A 15,604-nucleotide genomic window follows, 5' to 3' on the forward strand; every position below is an offset into this window, starting at 1 on the left:
AATGCGGCCCTTCAAAGTGGTTCAGTATGACAATGTGGCCATCACACCAAAAAAAGATTGTGTACCCCTGGTATAGATTGTAGGGGCAATGCAGTGTAATTACAGCTCGCTCTCCCATTCTCCCTGCCAATCTGACATAGACAGGTCATCAATATCATGACTCTACAAAACCAAATAAATACTGTAAAACCTTACAGTCATGAGAAAAACAAAGTACACCCTCTTTGAATTATATGGGTTTACAGATCAAGATTTAGAACATAATTAAAGGGTTCTTTTTAACTGATTATCTATCCTCTGGATAGATCATCATCATCATCATCTGATCAGCGGGGTCTGACACCCAGGCCCCCTGGCGATAAGCTGTTTGAGAAGGCAGTGGGGCTCCAGCAGCACCACGGCCTTCTGTATGTTTACCGTAGGCCCAGTTACGTCACGACTAGTATCACTGGCCTGGGTGCGGCTAAGCTCATTCACTTTAATGAAGCTTAGCCTTGTCCAGGCCAGTGAAACTAGTCGTGATATTGCTGGGCCTGAGGGAAACCGAGAAAAGGCTGTGGCACTCCTGGAGTGCCGTTGCCTTCTGAAACAGCCATTCAGCAAGGGTCCCGGTGTCGGACCCCTGCCAATCAGATGCTCATGATCTATCCAGAGCATAGATCATCAGTAAAAAAAGAACTGCAGAACCCCTTTAAAAAAATCTAGTCCTTAAAAGGTCTTAAAATTAGGCAAATACAAGAAGACACAACAAATCATTTCATTATTAAAAAAAATAAAAAATGATGCCAAATTGGGAAAAACGTGTGTGAATAACTAAGTACACCCAATAAGTTAATAGCTTGTAGAACCACCTTTAGCCGCAATAACTTGAAGTAATGGCTTTGGCATGTTCATTCATTCTGGGAAACGCACTCCGTGTGGGAGCAGTATTTCTCAGCCCAAAAGCTGCTCCTGTGAAGTGAACTCTCAAAATTATGATTTATGATGTTGTGAATTCAAGTCTCACCATCGATCTACTGAACTGTTATCACAAAATGCAGTGACTACAGTTCAGTAGATCAGCAGTGAGACTGGAATTCACTACATTATAAATCATTATAATTGTGCAAGTTTACTTCACAGGAGCAGCATACAGTGGCAAATACTGCTCACTCACAGAGTGCGTTTCCCCGAATGAATACGCTTGTCTGACCCTAACCTTTATCAGTCTCTCACATCAGCCTGGAGTAATTTTGGCCCACTCCTCTTTACAATGTTGCTTCAGTTCACTGAAGTTTGTGGGAATTCTTTTACGCACAGCTCGCTTAAGGTCCCGCCACAGCATTTAAACTGTTTCATGTATCTATGTAAACTGCAAATTGTGAATTGGCACATACTGATGTTTTTAGTTGAGTTATGTATGGTGGAGCTCTCAGGGTTTAATTGATCTGTGGGAAGTGAGGTGACTATGGCCTGGAAGAAGCAGGACTGAAAAATTTGAGTTGGGTGGGACCAGCTATATGTTGATGGTGTCAGTGTGCACTAAATTTTATATGTCTTTAATGCTTGTCATAAAGCCATTGCGTGGAGAACGTATCCTGCTGCAGTGGACTCTCACTATTGAAGGCGCATGCCATCTCTACAGGATTGCAAGAGATGGGTGTTACCTCTAGCAACAGCATGATCTGATTGACAGCAGCGGAGACACAATACAAGCTTTCCATGAACTAGCAGGTACAGGATAAACTGTGATTCTTTTGAACATTTCTGACAGCTTTTTTGGAGGAGAGCAATGCAGGTTTAATTGTTATTCTTTGATTTTCTCATGACTTTATAAGGGTACTTTCACACTAGCGTTATTCTTTTCTGGCATTGAGTTCCGTCCTAGGGGCTCAATATCAGATCAGTTTTATCCTAATGCATTCTGAATGGAGAGCAATCCGTTCAGGATGCATCAGGATGTCTTCAGTTTAGTCTTTTTGACTTTTCAGGACGGAGATAATACTGCAGCATGCTGTGGTTTTATCTCCGTCCAAAATTCCGGAACACATTTTTTCCGGCAGCGAGTGTTCCGGCAAAACGGATCCGGCATTGCGGTCTGCACATGCTCAGACTGCAAAAAATGCGAAAAAAATAAATGCCAGATCCGTTTTTTCCAGATGACACTGGAGAGACGGATCCGGCATTTCAATGCATTTGTCATACGGATCAGGACCCTGATCAGTCTGACAAATGCCATCAGTTTGCATACGTCCTCTGCCGCAAGTGTGAAAGTACCCCAAGTTGTTTTCTGCCATGAGTTGCACATCCTTTTGCCCCCTAAGGCTGAGTGGTGAAGAAATATGGCTACAGTGGGTTGCTGTATTCTCTTATGTCAGCAACTGAACCTGATACCCTTTTAGTATAGCCACTAAATGTCTGAATAATTGATACATTTGTTTCCGAGCAATCATAATACAGTAATTACTGCCAAGCCTGAACAACCAAAAAGATCAAAGATAACATCATGTATTAAAAGAAGTTATCTTTAGCTGTAGCGGGAAATGTAAATGTCACTCCACATTTACACTACAAATGTTGATCATGATGAACTTGTTTTAAAAAACGGCAGCACATGTACTCTCTGCTCTGATAGAGGCGTACTCGTCATGATTCTTCAAACCACGCAGTGTTGCCAAGTGGTTTGTTGTATGTAAATGCAGCTTTATTTTTGGAGTATGGTCCACATCATTTTCAATTACTGATTTCACTGTACGGATAGGGAAGGTCAGTGATTTGTGACAAAACAATCACAAGTGAATAGACCTTTGCTGATGTCATAGTCAACTGGTAAAAAGTTATTATTTTGTGTCTAACGGGAGCCTATCAGATGAAACAAAAAAGTTATTGAGAATGTAAAAAAAAAAAGGTTATAAAAGTGAATTATAAACTTCCCCCATGCTACCTAAAACATTAAAATAAAAAAATATTATATATGCATCTCTTTTTTCCCTGCCACTGTTTGTATATAAGGCTGCAGAAGTATACGACGCATGACCACTGTAGCCAATCACTGTCCTGAGCAGTCTCTTGCTGTATACAGCTAAGACAGTGATTGGCTGCAGTGTTCACGTACCATATACCTGCATGTCAGATGCAGCCTTGCATACAAACAGAGGACTGCATCTACTGCACCGGATCATAAAAGAGGAATAAAGGACTGTTACTACCTTGCTTCTTTTTGAATCTACTTATGGTTTTTCCAGACTCCTGATATTCATGACCTTTCCTCAGCATAGGTCATTAATATCCTATCAACGAGGGTCTAGCACCCCACACTCCCACCGATAAGTTGTTTCCTACAGTCTCCGTCACTGGAACTAGCACTGTGAATGGAGAGGGAACCACAGCAACATCAAAAGTGTAGTGGCAGTGTTGGGGTACTGCAGCTCAGCTGCCATTGAAGTGAATACACGCTACTACACGTTGAATGGAGCGGTGCTTCCTGTTCCATTCACAGTGGTAGTTCCAGTGATGGAGGCTGTAGGAAACAGCTTATTGGTGCAGGTGTGGGGTGCCCTCATTGATAGAATATTCATATTCTATCCTGAGGGTAGGTCATCAATATCAGGAGCCTGGAAAACCTCTTTAATATTATGTATGATGTGTATAATTTAATAAATTATGCTTGAACACAAACATATGAAATAGGAAAACAAAAAATAACGTTTTTTTTTTTTAATAAAGACTCAAGTTCCAGCCAAATATCTGTGAGACGTTTAATCATTCAGATCCATGGTCTGGCTTACTGTATACACCCGCATGCCCACTCAGCAGCGCGGAAATACGTGTTCCAGGACTGCAGTTCGCAGAAAACCTGTAAAGCTCTATTTTTTTAATTCTTGTATTTTGTAATTTTTTATTCTTCTTTTGGGATAATTTGTAGCTATTGTTTCCTTCTTTGCATGGAAGAAAAATAATCCCTTTAAATATTATTATGCCTGTATAGATGAGAGGCAGTAAAAGGATTTCTGCATTCCTTTCCACTTTACTGGGACAAATTACATAGATAAAAAAAGAAAAACTATAAGCCATTTCTAGAAGCACACGCTATGAAATGCCAAGAAGGCAACTGATATAAGGTGCTGTGAGAAAAGGAATACTGTTTGAAAAACAATGCTAATCTAATCAGATAGAACCTAAATATCCACCGAGACAATCGGGAAGAAGACATCTGGTCAAACATCAAAAAGCTGGATGAAAAGAAAAATAGGTGTTATCAAATAACGACTAGAGATGTCGCGAACATAAAATTTTCAGTTTGCGAACGGCGAACTTCCGCAAATGTTCGCGAACGGGCGAACCGCCATAGACAGGCGAATTTTAAAACCCACAGGGACTCTTTCTGGCCACAATAGTGATGGAAAAGTTGTTTCAAGGGGACTAACACCTGGACTGTGGCATGCCGGAGGGGGATCCATGGCAAAACTCCCATGGAAAATTTCGTAGTTGACGCAGAGTGTGGTAAGTTGAATTCGCAATGCGATTAATATAACCTGCAATAATCGCATTGCGAATTCAACTTAGAGCTAAGTTCCTAATGGTTGTATTGCTAGAATTGACGAATATAGCACTATATTCTCAATCTTCATTATATTCTAGCAGTCAGTTTTGACAGCGATTGCGTTCCGTTGTTCAGTTTTTATTGCGCGGGTGCAATGCATTTTGCACGCGCGTGATAAAAAACTGACTGTGGTACCCAGACCCGAACTACTTCTTCTTACTTCTTTAATCATGAGATTCCGGCTAAAGGACCTGTGGTGACGTCAAGTCACATGGTCCAATCACATGGTCCATCACCACAGTGATGGGCCATGTGATTGGACCATGTGATCTGACGTCACCACAGGTCCTTTAGCCGGCAGCTCATGATTAAAGAAGTAAGAAGAGACCGGCAGCTACGCGATCAAGAGGAGAAGGTGAGTTAATTATTTTTTAACCCTCAATTGACCACCTACTAAGCATTCTGTATTAAAGAATGCTATTATTTTCCCTTATAACCATGTTATAAGGGAAAATAATACAGTGAATAGACTGTCATCTAGCAACCGTGCGTGAAAATCGCACCGCATCCGCACTTGATTGCGGATGCTTGCGATTTTCTCTCTGCCCCTTTCACTTCTATGGGGCCTGCGTTGCGTGAAAAACGCACAATATAGAGCATGCTGCGATTTTCAAGTGATGCGTGAAAATCACCGCTCATGTGCACAGCCCCATAGAAGTGAATGGGTCCGGATTCAGTGCGGGTGCAATGTGTTCACCTCACGCATTGCACCCGCACGGAAATCTCGCCCGTGTGAACTCTGAGTTCCTAATGGTTGTATTGCTAGAATTGACGAATATAACGAATATAGAACTATATTCTCAATCTTCGTTATATTCTAGCAATGCAACCATTAGGAACCCAGCTCTAAGTTGAATTCGCAATGCGATTAATATAACCTGTATTAATCGCATTGCGATTACAACTTAGATCTGAGTTCCTAATGGTTGTATTGCTAGAATTGACGAATATAATGAATATAGCACTATATTCTCAATCTTCGTTATATCCTAGCAATACAACCATTAGGAACCCAGCTCTAAGTTGAATTTGCAATGTGATTAATAAAACCTGTATTAATCGCATTGCGATTACAACTTAGTCAAATTTGTGACACTGCAGCTTCCGAATGAATCTAAGATGGATGCTGTCCTTGCTTTTTGATAGGAGGTGGGAGGGTCTGGGAGGGAGGGTCTGCTGATTGGCTGGAATGTGTCTGCTGACTGTGAGGTACAGGGTCAAAGTTTGCTCAATGATGATGTATAGGGGGCGGACCGAACAAGCTATGTTCGCCGGTGAATAGTTCGGGACAGCTCTAATAACGACCAGATGGTATACTGCCCATGGAAAAGAGGGAGATATAATGTTGCAGATGTGGAAAGCATCAGGGAAAATTACCACAAAATTGTATTTCTAAGGACCTAGAGAGAAATCCTAACACAGAAAAAATCATTATAAAATCTACTATTTCTCCTTTTCTGCACTGCAAAACATAACATGTAGATTTTTATATAACTCAAATTTTCCAGAAAGTGTAATCATATAACAGCTTTTAGCTGTATTACATTTTTGGAAAGAAATACTTCCAATAAGTGGATACGCCATCAATATTTGCTGTTGGAAACCATTTGATGCTAAATTGAATTATACCATAAACAGTATTGTTCTCGGCTCCAAAGAGAATGAAGGCAGCCATGGTCACGTATGCCCGCTACCGCTCCATTCATACAGGGAAATTGGGGACCCTCGTTCTGGTGATTAATAGGGATCCCAATGGTCACTCCCTGGAAATCATATCTTTATCACTTTATCTTGTAAAAAGATGATTAATGTTGTTCATGAGAAAACTCCCAAGGATGTGCTGAAGCATGTACTGAAATGAGAACATTACAACTGCCTTCCTTCGTCTCTGAAAGATTTTTAAACCAATTTACAGATTAAATGATCATCTTCTAGAGGAACAAGTGGTCCCATAATAAAGCTATGCCTTATTAGAAAGTGATTTATTCATTATCCTCCTGCAATGTACAATAATTCATAAGTTGTTACTGTCAGGCTGTAAAATAAAGAACATAGGAAATACATTAACAGTGATTATTAAGTCCAGCAGTCTGCCATGCTGGATATTTCCACGGGATAAAAATGAACTATTAAGTGACATAGGAACGATCACCACCATAGTAACAGAAAACAGGTTCTAAGCTTAATAAAAATGTAATGCCACTTCAAATCAAACATGAGGAACAAGAGAGAGTAATATAAGACATCCTACTGCCCTCTAGAAATTATGAATCATGCCTGGGTCCACAGATAATACTCCAAAAAAAAAATAATCACAACTCAATGGAGATGAAAGCAATAACCAAAGTCATAACAATGTCCAGAAAGTCAGAAAGGAGGAAGGCAGAAAAAAAGTGAAATAAAGGTCTACTCCATAATGGTGTAAAGTGATGCACCACTTGCGTGCACCTACCAGACTTGACTTCGGTTCTAGGAAGTGCTGTCCAAGTTAAGACTCTTTCGGAAAAAAAAGATACAAGATGTGACATCAATGACAAACTCCTTTTCGTTTCATTTCAAATATAATATGTATGAGAACACATTAAAAGTGTAAACTCTAATCTGTTAACTGTAGTAGTAGTAGTACAAGGACTGCAGAAGGTAAAGTTGTCTCCATTCTTTTCGACTGCGGTCATATTCATTTCAATGTATACTATTCAATCTATTTATGATAGATGTACTTCTAGTGACCCATCAGGCTCCCTCTTAATAAGGCTCTTACCCCTCTGTCTGTGTGTACCGACTTTGTAATAATCACCCTTTTCTGACTGTACTTCATAATGATACCGCCTTTGCTCTCTTAGGTTTATATACAGCAGGCGGAGCTGAAGGATGAGAAAGAGCAGCCTGAACCAAAGAGACAGGAGGTGTGTAACAGACTATCCAAACTCCCTGTAGGCACTGTAGCTAAACTGTAGTCACCGATCACAGCTCAGCCATAATGACGCAGAACTAAAACACCCAAGCAGCAAGATCACCCCTTGTAGGTACTAACTTACATATTTTTTGAGCTCTAGATTTACAGCACCACAGCTACTTCAAGGAATAAACTAACTGGATGTGTAACAATTATAGAATATCTAAACCTTTATGCAAAGCATGGAAGGTGCAGCGGCACGTCTCACAGCAATCTGCACCTTCTGCTTGGGTTGGCTCTGCTTGATTTCGCAACATGTGGAGTACGGATCCTGTATATTTTCTATGGATCTGTACTCCACATGCTGCAAAAGCAGAGCAGAGCCAACGCAAGCAGAAGGTGAGGATCGCTCTGAGAAGTGCCACTGCACCTTCTGTGCTTTGCATGAAGGTTTATATGACGCTTAGCCCCTTCCTGACCGCCTAGCGTATATATACGTCGGTGGTCGGGTATTTAAACATGGTGCCCCAATATGGTATCAATAAAAAGTACAGATCACCCCACAAATAATGAGCCCTCACACAGCTCCATAAACATAAAAAAGTTAGAGGGGTCAGGATATGGCAATGCAAAGAAAAGTTTTTTTCAAAGCATTATTTTTTTTTCAGTAATTAAAGCAAGAAACAATATACGTGTGGTATCTTTGTAATCGTACTGACCTGGAAAACGAATGTAACAGGTCAGTTTTACTGCATATGAAACACTGTAAAAACAAAACCCATGAAACCGCTTCCCACTTCAATTGCATGCAAAAATAAATGTTGTCATTAGTAAGTACAACAAAAAACAAGCTCTCATAAGGCTATGTAAATGGGGAAAAAAACAGTTATGGCTTTGGGAAGGCTGGGAGTAAAAAAATGATAAATAAAATAAAATAAAATTGAATATCACGCAGTCCTGCAGGGGCTAAATAGGTATTCCAGTTAAATTAAGTTATACCCTGTCCACAGGATAGAGGATAACTATTATATCTGTGGGAGTCCTACCATTGGGACCCCCACCGATCATAAGAATGGGGGCACCGTACCACCTACAGCCCCCTAAAATAAAGGGAGCGGCCGGTCGCACATGCACATGGCCGCTCCATTAATTTCTATGGGACTTCCAGAGATAGGTTAGTACAGCGCTTGTCTATCTCCAGAACTCCCATAGAAATTGATGGACCGTCCTCATGCATGCCCAATCGGCCGCTCCGTTCATTTCAGAGAGTCTGCAGGGGTACGGGGCCCCCGTTCTTGTAATCAGTGAGGGTCCCATCAATAAGCACAACTTCATCATCAACTCACAAGGAAGTCAATGCATGCAGAATGACTATAAACTGTAAGCAACTAAACCACCAAACCATCAATAAAACAGATTACCACGTAACTGCCTCTTAGTGAGGGACACATGGAGGTTTGCTTTAACTAGAAATTAAGAAATGTAAAATATTTAAAAGAATTATTGTGGCCCTTCAAGTAATGCAGCAAGATAATGTTATCCCTGTCCCATGTTCTCTAGCTACCCTGCTATTTTAATAGAATACACATTAATCTAAAGGGATCATACAATCATAACACACAAGGGAATTACATTTGCCAATATGCAGAAGAGCTCAAAGGTGAACTTTAGTTCTTAACTTTGGCATTTGTGATTTCTGGTATCTACTAATAGAAGCTATGGGTGGGTATATACTTTCTGCCCCCTTATGATTATTATAAAACATTTTTTATCAAAAGGGAGATCAAAGTTTGGCACAGCAGACTTGGAAAAATTTTCTTTTAGGAACGTGTCACCTCTTCCAAATGCCAAAGTCAGACCCATCCTGTGGATGAAAAGGCATACTGTACAGGGAACAGATCTCTCCAATCGTATGCAAAAAGGGCCTTACCATATACCTTGCAAATTCACAAGATATTAAATGGTGTGAAGAAATATATTTAATAATCATAGTGATCAACTGCAGTTCGCATTAAACTGGTGGCAAGATTCAATGTTGAGCGAAGTGAGCTTCGGATGCGTCATCCGAAGAAGTCGCTTTGTTCAACACTAATAAAATCCTTGATGCGAGAAAGAAAAACATAGAACTAGATAATAAAGGATAGAGAATGCGATTTTAGAGGAAGCAGCATAAAAATATGCCTCCCAGGTTAGGTTTATAAGGGTTAAATGGAAGAGCACAGTGTGCACCTTTTTTGATTCAGGCGGCATCAGGACCGGGCTTGAAAGTACCATACTTGGACAAAAACTGTAGTGCAGTGCTTTCTAAACTAATTGGCACGTATGTGCTAGTTCACTATTGGACATCAATAAGATGTGGGCTGGGCTAGTATTATATATGAACCTCAATTCATATCTGCCTATATATTTATAGGACATCTGCCATGGCAACATACCCTTAACCATTACTGTACTCTACCCTGTATGAGGACCCACTGAAGAAGAGCCAACCAAAACGTCTCCAGCTGTGGTAAAACTACAACTCCCAGCATGTTCCCTTCATTTCTTTGGAGTTCTGAGAACAGCCAAGCAAGTGTACATCTTGGTTAGTCGTGGTTTTACCACAGCTAGACATTGGCTTAGGGATGGTGTGACCACCTTTGCAACTATTCCAAAAGGTGTGTTTCGACATGAAGGCCATGACCACCTGTCTATCTCTTTCCTACAGCTACCTCCAACCTTCACACTGAGAAGTGGAGATCATCCAGGAACTCCTGAAACTATAATAGTGATCTAACAGTGTGGCTAGTGAGTGTTTGGGCAAAAGTCCATAATATCATCTCAGTATTAACCACAACTGTTTGTTGCTATAGGGTTGACATATTCTACAGACGCTATTAGCCACATCTATTGAACTGCCACAGACAGGAGTGATATTACTCTGACGTGTGGCAGGTTACTGTATTGTCTGTGGCAGCTAGAGAGAGTTCACAAATCAGTTTTTGCAGTCCTCTGACAGATTTTTTAGCCTATTTGTGGCTTTAGCTGAGAGTTATATATGATCTAGTAAATGTTACATTTTCATTCATGTAGCTCACTTTTCAGTGAGTATTATAAGAGAAGAAAATAAAATTCTAGACATACAACATGCTGCATACGTGTGCAATATTTTGTATATTTTTTTTATCACATAAAGAGTAAAAAATATTTACAGGTTAAAATCATAAAACGTACTGAATATAGTAATGGTAAGTGTTAGTTACAGTCCCAGATCAATATCTAAAAAGCACAATGATGTAAAGGCTTCCATTTTACATTCTGAGCACACGCAGCAGCTCTGGCGATCTGTATTCTGTGTTGTTTTGTCTTGAATTGAAGACATCCCGGCATTTTTTTCTTTAACTGATCTGAATGTAAACCACTTCTGTCTAACACGCAGCATCATTATTGTTTATGGAGCTTTTTAAATATAACCTTGATATCATTTTTACAACATATTTGGTAGGTTATTTTTCAACATTAACATCTAAAGGGGCTCTAAATATTGAATATATTGTGCTTTTCTCTATAGATACAACTAGGGATGAATGAATCATTATGTTCATGAAATAGAGTTCTGGAGCTGTGAGGGGCGGCCCCAGCTGTTGAAGAAGCTTCCCCCTTGCCATTTGATTGACTCGGAGCAGAGACTGTTCATGCTCTGAAGTGTAGCGGTGCATGCACAGTCGCTGCTCCAGCATTGGCAGCTTAAGTCACTGCAGGCGCAAGATTGCCAGGGCCGGCAAGATTTCTGGCCTTCTCAATCAAGCAGTAGGGGAGCTTCTTCAGCAGCAGGGACAGGCTCTCGTAGCTGAAGAACTGAATTGATTCTCATGTATTGATTAGCTCATCCCTAATCAAAATATATGAAAAAGTAGTTAAAAAATATCAATCTACATTATGATTAAAAAACTGAGCAAAGATGCCCTTGAAAATACCGTCAGGGCAAAAACTTCCAACGTGAACAATTCTAATTGTCCGCCAATTTTATCGTGAGCCTGTTGAGTTCCACCCTGAAGAAGTCATACACTGCTTTGTGACCTAAGGCCCGAGGTCTAAATCATGTAGTACATTGCCTGGCTAGATATGCCAGGAATATCAAACAAACGATACTTCATTACTACAAAGGGAAATATTTGTCCATGTAAATTGTATAAAGGGAATAAATCAGAACATTAATATATGCATCTCAAAGCATCTCTCTAATGATTCTTGTGGCAAAGGGAAAGGGTCATCAGAAAATAACCTATTATTTTACTCAAATTCTGACGTTAAACATTTTAAAAGAATTTGTAATGATGTTATTTTCATTTTAATGTCACTATCTATATTTATATATATATATATAAGCTCTGCAGTTGTCACACTGTCCACTAAGCTACGGCAAGGCTGTACCGGCAGACAAGTGAAGAATCGGCCGGACACATACTTAATGGGGCCGGCAGACATTCCGATGAATTCTGGGAGGCAGTTCTCTGCCGGATCAGCCTGCCAGAATTCAGACCGGAAGTGTCTGTACAGATCACTTTTCATCATAGGCAGAAGTAAATCCACTATTCACAATAGGTGATGGGCATAACTTATCTATTCTTTCCTTGTACGATGACCTCTGCACAGGTCACAGAGCGTGCCTAGAAAACTCTTCCATAGAAGTTATCGAATCCCCTGTAGACTACTGCGTGTATGGCCAATGCTTGTCACTTTAAAGCATATTTTGGAATGCAAGATGGCAGTCCCCATAATCAAGTTCAGCAAATAGAATTAAAAAAAATCTACAATCAGAAAATGAACACAGCTTAGAAAAAAGTATGTTTTTTCTGATTTTAACTAGCAGAAAAAAAATATAGGGGACACATTATCAGCTAAATGAACATCCATGCCTGGTCATTATCTAGTGTAAAAGACCCTGCAATCAGACAAAAGAGCAATTGATTTGTCATCTGATTGCAACTTTTATGTGGCCGGAAAAAAAGTTATCAACGATCTTCTGCGCGGCTGTTCACCTCCAATTGCCCACAGTAAAAGTTCCTTTCCACTAGTGCCAATTATTGCCTGTGTAACGGACCCATAGTTGATTGTAGACATTTGTGTTATACTTGATCAATGGGGCGGACACCCTTACTTGTTGGTTTCGGTGAATCAATCTTTAGAGTACATAACACGCCGAGAGACTTTGCTGTAAAAAAAAATGAATAAAAACCCCAGTCCAAATCCTCCTTCTGTGATAATATCTGCTTGCCGTCTATTAGGCCTCCTGCACACGATCGTTTTTTTTTTTTCGTTTCCATTAATTTAAATGTTTCCGCAAAAAAAAAAAAACTGAATGTACTACGTATGCATTCAGTTTCCGTATTTTTGTTCCGTTGAAAGATAGAACATGTCCTGTTATTGCCCGCAAATCACTTTCAATGGCTCCATTCAAGTCAATGGGTCCGCAAAAAAAACGGAACACATACGCAATGTACTCCGTATGTCCTCCGTATCCGTTCCGTTTTTGCGGAACCATCTATTGAAAATGTTATGCCCAGACCAATTTTTTCTATGTAATTACTGTTTACTGTATATGCCATACGGAAAAACGGAACGGAAAAACAATGGAAACAAAAAACGGATCAGTGAAAAACGGACCTCAAAACACTGAAAAAGCCATACGGTTGAGTGCAGGAGGCCTTAGGCTCATTGCACACGCCCGCATGGCTTTTTCAGGGTTTTGCGGTCCGTTTTTCACGGAACCGTTGTTCCGTTTTTTGTTTACATTGTGTTTCAGTTTCTGTTCTGTATTTCCGTTCCGTTTTTCCGTATGCCATATACAGTATACTGTAATTACATAGAAAAATTGGGCTGGGCATAACATTTTTAATAGATGGTTCCGCAAAAACGGAACAGATACGGAAGACATACGGATGCAATTCCGTATGTGTTCCATTTTTTTGGCGGACCTATTGACTTAAATGGAGCCACAGAACGTGATTTGCGGGCAATAATAGGACATATTCTATCTTTCAACGGAACGGAAATACGGAAACGGAATGCATACGGAGTACATTCCGTTTTCTTGGCGGAACCATTGAAATGAATGGTTCCGTATACGGAACGCAAAAACGGCCCGTAAACGGAAGAAAAAAAATGTTTGTGTGCATGAGGCCTTAGTCTGCTAGAAACTAAGTGGGGAAAGACCCTGCTGCTTCTACAAGGCTCGTCTTACCTCTTACCTTATTAGTTCGGGCGGAAGCTCTGCCTCTTCAGATGGCGGCTGTGTTTTAACAAATGTCCAGCACAAGTTCACTGATGGAGAACTGATTTCTATCACAGCAAAGGCAGAATGATTATGAAATACAGATTACTAAACCGCCAGTAGGACAAAAACAAATTATTGCCACACATATAATTAGTCCAACAGCTCTTACTTTCCAAATGGATCGTCACAGGTTATGTACAGCACAAGCATCTGCTCTGGATTTATTTGAATTTTTTTAACTAAAATTCAATGTTTAATTTTGGTATGCATTTACTAGGACATTTCCATTATTTTATAAGCATATAACTGACGTGGCATAGATCATTTCCATCCTTATTGCCTGGATGGTGATTTTCTGCAGCAAGCATTTCATGAGACGTGCTTAGAATAACCCCAGCACTTACACACAGCATTCTAACTTTGCAGCATGGAGCGTCTAATCATACCGGCTGCGTCGAGGAGATAATGCATTACATGATAATAAGGGCTGCCAGCCCTGCGCTTCTCCTTTCGTCTTTTCTCGTAGCTCATCATATCTCAGCACGTCAAGCAGAAAGATGAAAGCTTTATTCTCTGCATGATTGGGGTTGGCTGTCGGCATCCTTTAGATCACATTTAAGTAATAAGCAGAATACTTTTTCTGACATTATTAGACTATTCAGGCACAATTATGTAGCTGCCACGTAGCCACAGGAAAGCACATTAGGCCTCTGTCACACGGGCGTCCCAGATTTGCTCGGGATGCGTCACGTGTGCATTGCGGGAAAACCACGCAAGTAGGCACGCAATTTCAGTCAGTTTTGATGTTGTTTTTTCTGCGTCTGATAAAAAACTGAATGTGGTGCCCAGACCCGAACCCGGACTTCTTCACAGAAGTTCGGGTTTGGGTTAGGCGTTCTGTATATTTTATTATTTTCCCTTATAACATGGTTATAAGGGAAAATAATAGCATTCTTAATATAGAATGCTTAGTAAAATGTTGCTTGAGGGGTTAAAAAAATTAAATAAAAATTAACTCACCTCATCCTCTTGTTCGCGCAGCCGACATAGTCTTTCTTCATCTTTCAGGACCTCCAAAAGGACCTTTGATGACGTAATCGTGCTCAGGTGACGTCAGCACAGGTCCTGCTGAATGAAGATAGAATCTATCTTCATTCAGCAGGACCTGCGCTAACGTCATCAAAGGTCCTTTTGCAGGTCCTGAAAGATGAAGAAAGACTATGTCGGCAGCGCGAACAAGAGGATGAGGAGAGTTAATTTTTTTTGTTTTGGTTTTTAACCCCTCAAGCAACATTTTACTAAGCATTTTGTATTAAGAATGCTATTATTTTCCTTTATAACCATGTTAGTTATGTTGAATTTTAGCAATTTACTAACATAATCTCCTAGCAAAAAAGAGTGAAAATCGCATTGCATCCGCACTTGCTTGCGGATGCTATGTGATTTTCACGCATCCCTATTCATTTCTAGGGGGCCTGCGTTGCGTGAAAAATGCAGAATATAGAACATGCTGTGATTTTCACGCAACACACAAGTGATGCGTGAATATCCCCTCACGCATTGCACCTGCGCAGAGTTCTCGCCCGTGTGAATGGGGCCTTAGGCTTATAAACTGTGTTGTAGCATCAAACTGGCCAATTACAGGAGTACCTGAATGAGCAGCAAAGCAACACGTCTCAAATGCATTTAAACAAGGCTTCATCAAAATGAGAGAATAATTCACACAGAAGCCTCTGAAGAAGTGGTGTCTCTCTTGAGGAAACAAAGAATTCGGGAGGTTGAAATTGCCAGGCTCTAATACACATGAATCTGTTGGACAATCGCACCAATATAAATGGGTTCAACCAAGTTTTCTCTTGTGTATGGCCAG

The 15,604-nt window shown here is 40.3% G+C and overlaps 1 protein-coding gene across 3 annotated transcripts in view; it reads right to left on the reverse strand.

The window, feature by feature from the left end:
- Positions 1–15,604, reverse strand: part of ELMO1 (engulfment and cell motility 1) — a 548,072-nt gene that overhangs the window by 190,842 nt on the left and 341,626 nt on the right. The window contains exon 1 of one of the 3 annotated variants that reach the window (XM_040433271.1): positions 13,709–13,808. The exons of the other annotated variants lie outside the window; for them this stretch is intronic. The gene's annotated coding sequence lies outside the window, so the exon portion shown is untranslated. Of the gene's footprint in view, positions 1–13,708; positions 13,809–15,604 lie in introns of those variants that run through there. 3 annotated transcript variants of the gene reach the window in all.

This window comes from Bufo bufo, chromosome 5, assembly GCF_905171765.1.
Source record: "Bufo bufo chromosome 5, aBufBuf1.1, whole genome shotgun sequence".
Taxonomy (NCBI): Eukaryota; Metazoa; Chordata; class Amphibia; order Anura; family Bufonidae; genus Bufo; species Bufo bufo.